Genomic DNA, 10720 nt, shown 5'->3' with positions numbered 1-10720 from the left:
ACAGTCAATGTAGGTGACTTGGGTTCAATTCCTAGATCTCAAAGATCCCCTGGAGAAGGGAATGGCTACCCACTCCAGTACTTTTGCCTGGAGAACTCCATGGACAGAGGAGCCTGGAGGGCTACAGTCCATGGGGTCACAAAGAGTCGGACACAACTGAGCAACTAACGCTTAACTTCAGGGGCTTTATCATCGACTTGAACTTTAACTGGTTAGTTTTGAACGTTCACTGGTTAGTTGATGAGGCCCAGAAAACCCAGCCCATTCAGACCTGCCTCAGATCCTTTGTCCTATTGCTATCAGAGAAGGCAAAGCACCTTCCACCGTCCAGTGCTGCTCTGGGGCTGGACCTCCGAATCTCTCAGTGAGTGCCTTTGGCTCTTGTTCACGTACTGGTTGCTCATACACATACATACCCTCTCAGTTGTTATTAACATTGCAGAGGTCTCATACCTGCTTAAATTGTGGGGTTCCTGAAAAGCCTATTTTGATTAGGATATTATGCACAGGTTAAAAAATTTTTATCCTGCTTGCCCTGGCTGGTTTATGCTTTTGGAAGGGTGAGGATTAAGTGGTCAGAAATTTTACCAGTGGTGGTGGTTTACTTGCTAAGTTGTCTCCGACTCTTGCGACCCCTATGGACAGTAGCCCACCAGGCTCTTCTGTCCATGGGATTTCCCAGGCAGGAATACTGGAGTGGGTTGCCATTCCCTTCTCCAGAGGATCTTCCTGACATAGGGATTGAACCAAGAGCTTGAACTCTAGTCCCCTGCATTGCAGGTGGATTCTTTTACTGCTGAGCCACCAGGGAAGCCCTATAGTACTACGTCCCTCTGTGAAACTTATCTGTTGAGTATCTTAGTAGACCTTAAACTTTTTGGTCCCATATATTTGTCATGCCTAAAGTTTTTTCTCAAATTTAGATGGGGAGTTTTTAATTCATAAACTGTAAGTTTCCTTGGTATAGCTGTGTCTATTACTTTGTGCTTCTCTGCCCTGAATGTCTCAAGTATGTGATTTTATTATATACACCAGTACCTTTTAACAGCAGTGTGCTAAATCCCTTCAAAATACTGATGTAGATTCAGAAAATATTTGTGTTCTGCCTGAGACTTTGCAACTTCCCTTTGTTAAAAAAAAGTTTCTGCTTTGGCTTTTGGCCAAAAGTAATAAAGTTCCTACCTGACCATAAATTCCCTGATTTCCCCCTATTCGTCTGCAAACAATTATCTTTTTTCCTGTCTGGAGACCAGAGCTCAGGACTGAACGACACAGTGGCTATTTGTACTACATTCTAACACAGTCCTCTAGGTTCCTCCTCCTCGCTTCATTTCTTCATTATGTATTTTAATGCAGTACTAAATCAGTGTGCTTTCTTAGGAGCCAGATTTATTGAATTGTAATTCATATGATAAAAAAACTGACCCACTAGGTTTACAATCTGTGGTTTAGTAAATATAGAGTTGTATCAAATCAGGGCTTCCCAGGTGGCACGAGTGGTAAAGAACCTGCCTGCAACGCAGGAGACATAAGAGATGTAGATTCGATCCCTGGGTCGGGAAGATCCCCTGGAGGAGGGCATGGCAACCCACTCCAGTATTCTTGCCTGGAGAATCTCCATGGACAGAGGAGCCTGGTGGCCTACAGTCCATGGTGTTGCAAAGAGTTGGACACAACTGAATTGACTATCACACACGAGCCAACATCACCATAACCCAGATTTAGTTCACTTTCATCATGCTCCCCAAATTTTCACGAGCCCCTCTTGGGGTCAGTCTTCACTCCCTCCCTCTTCCTCCCTGCTTCTCATTCAAGGCAACCACTAATGTGGTTTCTGTCCATAAACTTGCCTTTTCTGAGTATGTCATGTAAGTGAAATCAAACTCTAAATATAGCATTTTGTACCTGTTTCACTTAGCATAATCTTTTGAGGTTCATTTCATCTGTACTGTAGTCGTTTTAATATTGAACAGTCTGTCTTACATTGTTCAGCCATTACCAGTTGATCAGTTTCCAGTTTGGGGCTATCACGCAGAATGCTGCCATGAATGTTCATAAACATGTCCATGTGAACATGTTTTCATGTATCTTGGGTGAGTCTACACAAGTGGGATTGCTGGTTTTTATGGTTATCCACAGGGGCTGTACTATATTATATTCCCATCAGTACAGTAGGAGGTTTCTGCTTTCTCATCACCCTCTCCAACACTTTGTCTCTTTGATTACAGCCATTCTCCCGGGTGTGAAGTGGTATCTCATTGTGATTAAACCAGTGTATCTAACAGCATTTTTTCCCTAAAGGAAATAGTTGTTGGTTGTTCAGTCACTTATTTGTGTCCGACTCTTTGAGACCCCATGGACTGCAGCATGCCAGGCTTCCCTTTCTTTCACTTTTCTTGGAGTTTGCTCAAACTCCTGTCCACTGAGTTGGTGATGCCATACAGCCATCTCATCTCTGTTGCTCCCTTCTCCTCCTGCCTTCAGTTTTTCCCAGCATCAGGGTCTTTTCCAGTGAGTCGGTTCTTCACATCAGGTGGCCGAAGTACTGGAGCTTCAGTCCTTGCAGTGAATATTCAGGGTTAATTTCCTTTAGGATTGACTGATTTGATCTCACAGTTTAAGGGTTTTTCGAGAGTCTTCTCCAACACCCCAGTCAAAAGCATCAATGCGCTCAGCCTTCTTTATGGTCCAAGGAAGTGGCTGCTCTCTAGTGGTGCATTCCTCACATTGCACTTGGGGAAAGGGCATTAATAGGAGCTTGAACATGCATTTCAGGTTGTGCCTGCACCGTTTAGCTCACTGAGTGCAGTTTGAGGCCCAGGTCCAAAATGTTTTCCTAATTACCTTTTTTAATAATCTTCAGAACCTGGCTGAGGCTTTTTACTTAATCCCTGGAGGTGCATTATAATCGAGCCAAGTTTTTGTGCTTTGGATCTCATCTACTTTACATACTCAACATCTTGTGGCGTAAAGGTTTACACCTGCGGAGTGGCTAATGCCTGTTAAGATGGGGCGGAAAAGGCCAGAGACAGTTCTGTTGACTCAAACTTACCACATCCTTTCAAACAACAGCCAGAGGAGTAAACAATTCTTACCAGTGGAACGAAAGTAAATTCTTTTTAATGAATTGCACACAAATGGAATGTCTGGAGGTTCCTGGTATTTTCAGGTAACACTTTGTAAATATGCCTGTAGAGAGCTGTAAAACTTGAGGAGAATGGGTCTCAGCTGCCCCAGGCTCTTGGGCTCTCAAGCAATGAGAGCACTAGGCACATTAAAGATCGTGATGAAATTGAGCTCAGGAAGGAACCTGGCCAGCCACTGGATTAAGGAATGTGTATTTGTGAAGTAAAGATGTGGCTTCAGGAAATCAGGGTAGAAGGAACTCTTTGGCCAACCCAGTACATATGGAAGTTTGAAACTTCCCTAACCTTTTAGGCCTCAGCACAGTGCATTTACCCAACAGGACATTTTGCTCTCTTGACATGTTTCTAAAATGATCATGTTATGTGTCTGTGTGTATATATACATACACACACGCCTGAGTACAAAGCAGTAGAAGCATGATGGATGGTCCGGCCTGCGGCTGATTTACTGCTTCAGTCAAATGGAGAGGCCGGACCATCCACCTGTGACACTTGACTACACAGTAATTCTACTCTACAGTAAATGAAATTATGTTATCAGTTGGGTGGATAAGGGGGTATAAGATTTAGGGTAGGTGATACATAGTTTATTTGACTTCAGGATACACACTGGAGAGGAGGGAAATTGATATTAGAGAATTAAAAGTTTTAAACATGCATCAGAACTTTAAAAATGTGGTGATTAATTGTCACCTTTCAAAGGATTCATATGTGGAAATTTTTATTAATCTGATGTCATCACTGCCAAAACAATTTATGGAGATACTATTATTCTATGAGGACAGTTTTTATCCTCTGCCTTTGTTTTGGAACCAAGTCTGGTGATTTATGTGAAGAGTATTGTTTAAGCCTTCCCAGAAAAACTATCATAAAGTAGGGTTGTGTGTATGCTTGCCTGTCTAGTTCTACAATTTTAAAGACGATTTTATAAACTTGTGATCAAGTGTGTTAGAACCCCACTTTATCCGCCCCCACCCTGATGATGATCTTGAAGGACAGTGGTCTTTTAACTCATGTTTAATAGGGAAATGTTTGATTATTAATATTTTTACTATGTAGACTTTAGGATACCATTTATTTCAACCCCTTTTTTTGATTACAGATGAGGAACTAAATATAGTACATGACATTCAGGTAACTTGAGAAGACAGATCGTGATAGTGGTTTTGCATAGACACTGATGAAAGTGAGCGGAGTCCAGCTGGGCCCAAGATACTCAAAGCCCTCAGTTTCTGAGTTAAAGGTTTATTTGGTCCCTTTACTGTGAAACTTGGAGGACCCAAGGGGAATTCATGCTGCTGCCTGTTATAGCTATTTTAAATTTGCTGGTACTTTAACCTTTACAGGTTACTTTACATTGTTCATGACTTTAAAAGTTTTATGCTAATTTCTTTAAGGGTTTATCACATCAAAGTTTACGCTCTTATTTTTTATTTAATTTATTTATACGCTTTATTTATCTATTTATACTCTTATTTATTACTCTTTTATTTTTTAAAATTTGGCTGTACCACTTAAATTATGAGATCTTAGTTCCCTGGCCGTGAAAGGGCAGAGTCCTAACCACTGGAGTACCAGTCCCTATTTCTCTTTATTAAGAAGAAAACCTGTCGATCTCAACAGTCACTGGAAGTATACTGCTGTCTTGACTAGTTCTGGTAAATGGTGAAAACCCACAGGACAACACGTATAGCAACATCAGACAGGGTCCCTCCTGTCGTGCTTCTTAAGTTTCTATGACGGCAAGATTCTCAGGACTTCCTGCTTTATAAAACCTAATTCCTGCTCACAATCCAGTTTTCCTTATTGTCTCTAGCAAAATTCAAAAATAGTTAAATGTTAACAGTGTTAGGATACTGGTTGTGGATGACATTTTAAAAGCTTATAAAAGTCATTTCCTTCAGTTCCTTCTAAGCAAAGTTTCTAACTTCAATCAAGATCCATATCATAACCTGAGTTTCATCTATTACTAGCTGTTTGACCATGGACAAATGAGCCTAAATCTCATCATCTGTAAAGCATGATAATGAAATGACTAATTTGAAAGGTTTTTAAAAATATACACCACGGGGCTTCTCTGCTGGACTAGTGGTAAAGAATCCACCTTCCAACCCAGGGGATACGGGTTTGATCCCTGATCCTGGAATATCCCACAGAGCAGCTCTGCCTGTGCACCACAGCTACTGAGCCCACATGCCCCAGAGCCTGTAATGAGAGACGCCACTGTAATGAGAAGCCTGCTCGTTGCAACTAGTGAGAAGCCCCCTCTCGCTGTGTAACTAGAGAAAGCCCGGGGGCAGCAACGAAGAACCCAACACAGCCAAAAAACAAAAACGACTATGGAAAGTACACGGCACACAAGGTTTAACACATGTTCTGACCATATTTCACTGTCCAGGTCTGTTGTGCAAAGGGGATGGGAAGGTATCATGGATGTAGTGAATGAAGGGGAAAAGGCAAGGTGGCTCTGCTTTGCTGTGAGGAATTCAGGACCAATACACAGGCATAAGAGGGCTGTTGTCCTCTGCCTAACAGATAAGCTGGCTTATGCCATGCTGTCCAGCTTGAAATAATCTCATCAGTGTAGCCACAGTGGTTGGCTTTAAAATAGCATCTAGGTTAGCAAGTGCCACTGAGGGCCAGGACAATAGATGTTTGAATGGAAAAATACTTGATATGAAGTTACCTGCCCCCCGCATGAAGAAGAGACATGACATGCGGTTCAGAAGCTGGGCACTCTGACATACGCTTTATGCCAACGTGCATTCTGAATGGGTGGGAGAAAAATCTCACAGGGATGAAAGATTAGTCTTCCCTTTCACCTTTATTTAAAATCAAAAGAGTGACTTCCCTGGTGGCCCAGTGGCTAAGATGCCACACTTCCACTGCAACAAGACACAGGCTCAATCCCTGGTCCAGGAACATCCCAGGAAGATCCCACACGCTGAGGAGCAACTAAGCCCGTGGGCCACCTCTGCAACTTCTGAAGCCTGCTCACCTCGAGCCAATGTTCGAGAAGCCACCACAGTGAGAAGCCCACATACAACTAGAGAGTATATCCCACTAGCCACAACTAGGTAAAGTTGTTCTTCTGTGCAACGAAGAAGACCCAGTGAAGGAAGGAAAGAAAATAGGACTAGTCAAGTAAGGCACAGGAGTGACGTATCACAGTGAAATTTTAGACTAGATCCATGTGGGCCACAGAGAAACCTATGGTGAAACTCAAACTGTACCTCCAGTGGACTTCAAAACTTCACCAGTATTTTACAGCTTCTAGTTCCATCCAGGATGAATGGCATTTGCTTGTACCAAGAAATAAGTTTTAAAGATGAATGGAGCTTCAAACCCTAAGGACCCATGTCAGTGATGTGAATGGAGTCTCACTCACTCAGGCATTGGCCCTGGCCTTCAGTGTTAGAAACGATGGGAAATGCTGTAAGCAGCCCGTGATGTCTCCCGAGGTACAGGCAACAGAACAGATTTGGGAAGAGTCATGTAATCAAAAACCTAGTCCAAGTTTCTTAATTTACAAATGATTCTTAATTTACAAATACGAAGGAAAAGATAATCTTACAGAAATGAGCTAAATATAGGACTACACACTCCATAGAATCAAACGCCACATGGCCAAATAAGTTTGTGGCAAAATGGTTAATTTCAGATGTCAGAGAATGCAAATTGAGGTAGTAAAGACTTTTACTTTGCAATCGAAGTGGGCAAGAACGTAAGCTCATCCACAGTTGGTATAAGAGTTTTTGGGGATAAGTGGTTTGGTAACAAATTCTTTAATTGGTCTTTTGACCCAGACAGTCCCCCTTCCAGAAATTTATTCTGTAGTAACACTTGTAAGGGCTTCCCTGGTGGCTCAGATGGTAAAGCGTCTGCCTGCAATGCAGGAGACCCGGGTTCGGTCTCTGGGTTGGGAAGATCCCCTGGAGAAGGGAATGGCTACCCACTCCTGCATTCTTGCTTGGCGAATTCCATGGACAGAGGGAGCCTGGTGGGTTACCGTCCATGGGATCACAAAGAATCATGACTGAATGATGAACACATGCATGCATAAAGGGATGATAATGTTTAAGTAAATGATTTATCTTTACTTGCACAATATTTTACAGCCAAAATGGTTAACATAGATGACATAATGTGGGGAAAAGTCTGAATATAGTTCATCTAAATTTGTGTTTAAAAATAATGTTTTAAGTGCCCAAAGGTCCTGGAAGGAGATGCATCAGACTTGATGGTGGTTTACTCTGGGGAGGAAGGGATAAAGTTGACTTGCTCTTAGACTTTTTTTCCTGTATGTGGTTCTGTGTCATCTGACTATTTGTAAATCAGTTTGAAAACAAATCTTTTAAAAACTTACAAAATGGGGCTTCCCTGGTGGCTCAGTGGTAAAGAATCTGCCGGCCAATGCAGGGGACACGGATTCGATTCCTGGTCTGGGAAGACCCCACATGCGGGAAGGAACATAAGCCTGTGCACCGCAACTACTGAGCCTGTTCCCTAGCGCCCAGCTGCTGCAGCCTTCGTGCCTGGAGCCTGTGCTCGGCAGTGAGAAGCCACTGCAGTGAGAAGCCTGCCTACACAGCCGGAGAGTAGCCCCTGGTCGCTGCAACTACAGAAAAGCCCTCAGCAACGAAAACCCAGCACAGCCAAAAATAAATGTAAAAATTCCAAAAATGATACTTATAGATATGTAGGCTTCGGAGAGCTGCAAAACCACTCCACCCAGTCACTTATTCCCTTGAGATGCTTGTAAGTCCTCAGTTGTGACCTTGTGTACCAAGTCCTACCTGCAGGAGGAGGACTCTCTTCAGAGGCTACAGAACAAAGATGAGAAAGCAGGGAGTTGAATAGTTAACTAAAGACCTTTTCCTAAAGCCCATGCAACTGAGTACAATTGGTTTTCCAATAGCAGTGTGCAGATATGTAGAAATGTATGAGTGGCGGGGCTGGGGCACAGGTGATAATTTACAGGAATATTTAGCAGTGGAGAGATACAAACCCGTAATTGTTTCTGTCTCCTAGAGATGTTGGGGCTGGGCCCCGGTAGTAGAGAAGGGTGATAGAAAGCACTTATCTGAAGCAGGCACATGGTCTTTTCAAGCTATAATAGAACTGTGTTTACAGAGTATTCAAGGCCCGCCCTCTAGTCTGTCCAAAGGGCACAGGTCTTTATTATCAGAGCCTAGATGTCTCGCTAGAGTTTTGGCTTTCAGCTGAGCATGGTCTGTGAAGAAACCACAAACACTGAAAGAAGCCTAAGACAAAATACACTAGATGGGTACAGTTATCTAATCACAACCAGAACAGCAGATAAACCTCTGATTATATTTGGGTAAAGACCCACTGGCCTTCAGAGCTGTTTAAAATGGATTGAAGAGTTTTGACCACCACTTAGGGGTCCTAATTTAAAGCGGCCTGGACTGTGACAAATCACATTTCCGACAATCATGGCAAATAGTGAACAAATAATCATTTAAATAGCTGAGGCTCCAAAAGTGCCTAAATACGTATGAAAAGACCAAAGGACACAGAGGGGTTTGTGTCTTACCTTCAAGTTGCTGCCGGTGATCAGGAGCAGTAAAATTGTCTTCCAGTGTCTGGCAAACTGTCCTTACATACCTTGAGATACCAAAAGCAGACTGCAAAGACGTTGGTATAAGTTGGCCTACTTAAGACTCAAGAAACTTTGTTTAAAAATGCTATAAAAACTGCAGAGCAAAAGATAATTTGGAGAGAAGTATTAACAACATAGTAAGAGGTTAACATCCTGAATATATATAATAAATCAAAAGGAAAAAGATGAATATCCTGGAGGAATAATTTGTTCCTTTGTTTTTTAAACTGCTCAGCATCCTCTTCCTTCATTAATGAAACCCTTCCTAGTGGTGAACTCATTCCATATGACTTAAATGAAAACTTACCCCGTATGTATCCAGCTAGGCTCTTGAATTGGGTCTCGAGTATTGGTAACCCCGTAACCTCTGCACTACAAATGGCAACTTCATTTGTAACGAAAAACGATATAAATGAAGATATCAGATTTCCCACCGATCAAACTGGGTCACTTTTTCCTTTTCATGTTTTCCAAACATAATGGCCATGGTTAGTAAAGGATCAGATTATCAATGTATGCTAAAACCTCTAAGTGAAGCATGGTTGGCACAGGGAAAAGCCCATATTTATGAGTGTTGACGATTGTATCCTCACCACAGACTTGAAGTTAGCAACACTAACAGGAGGACACGTAGGGAAAAACGAATTCAAGATGTAGGACATTGCATTTGGAAATGCACGCTGATGTTTTTAGGGGTGAAATATAAGATACATGCACCCATTTTACATAAAATATGGGGAAATACTGTTGAATCTGCCCAACTAGCGTGCTTCAGGGATGGCTGTGGAAGCATCCTTTATACTAACTCCAAATTAGAGGTAATCTCAGTGTTTAGCAGGGTAGTTGGTATTAAATAAACTGGCTACGAACATACAATGAACAACTATGGAAAATTCGTAAGAGACAAGCTATGACATGGCAAGGCTTTGTGAAAATTCAGACCCATGTTTTAAGGCCTAGTTCTAGCTCTTGTCTGAGCTTCTCTTAATCGGGGCTACATCACCCCCTTTCCCCCCACTTGCCACTGCACACTTACCACCGTCATTGCTGGCTGTCAACTCTACTGTAAGCTTGTCAAGGGTAGGTAAGTAGGTCCCTGTTTTTTTCACGAGGACTGATAAAAGTAGAGGTCAGCCTAACATAAGGAAGAACAAAATATCAAAGTAGGAGAGGTGGGTAGCAAGGTCTTTATCGGTGTTCAGTCAGAGACTGAAAGGTCACCTGTGGGAATACTGTGGTACAGAGAGGGGAAGGAGGACGTTTAAAAAAGCCACCGGTCTGAGTGTTTACGGCAGAAGCACTAGACTAAGCACTCTCTGTACACCATCTAATGTGCTCCTACTACTAAGTAGATGCCAAATCGGTTCACATTGATGAGAAAAGCCCAGACAGGTTAACTAACTTGCCCGTGGTCACACAGCAGACCAGAGAGCCAGGATCTGAATTAGCATGTAGAGTAGTATTCCTTTTGGAGTGGCAAAGGGAAGGGAACCCAGATAGCCTTAAGAGTCTTTCCAATATCAACATTCTACAAATAGGTCCACCCACACCCTGCAAACTAAACAGGCCAATCTGGTCACTTGCACCTGGCAGCTGATGTTAGGATAAGCGACCTGACACCGGTGCTATGAGGCTCGTTTGTGAAGGAGATCTGTGAGTATGGGCAAGTTACTCCACATGAGACTCTTCCTGGGCTGTGAGTGGTAACTACCTACAGCAAGTTTAGGAATTCCTTTACAATTACAGGCAAAGTGAAAGCATGCATTCCACGCCAATGATTTCTCTAAATTTTTATTAATTTTTTTTTTTTTTTTTTTACAGCTTGATCCTCTAATGAAAAGTAAAGAATCTGAAGACGAACAAGTCAATTACACGTTTTTTTTTTAAACAGCAATGAATCCTCATTACAGAGAACAATAAACAAAAGATCTGTGGCACATTATCTTTGGAA

Source organism: Bubalus kerabau, chromosome 7, assembly GCF_029407905.1.
Source record: "Bubalus kerabau isolate K-KA32 ecotype Philippines breed swamp buffalo chromosome 7, PCC_UOA_SB_1v2, whole genome shotgun sequence".
Lineage (NCBI taxonomy): Eukaryota > Metazoa > Chordata > Mammalia > Artiodactyla > Bovidae > Bubalus > Bubalus kerabau.
The sequence above is the reverse complement of the archived record's forward strand: the minus strand, read 5'-3'. Positions refer to the sequence as shown.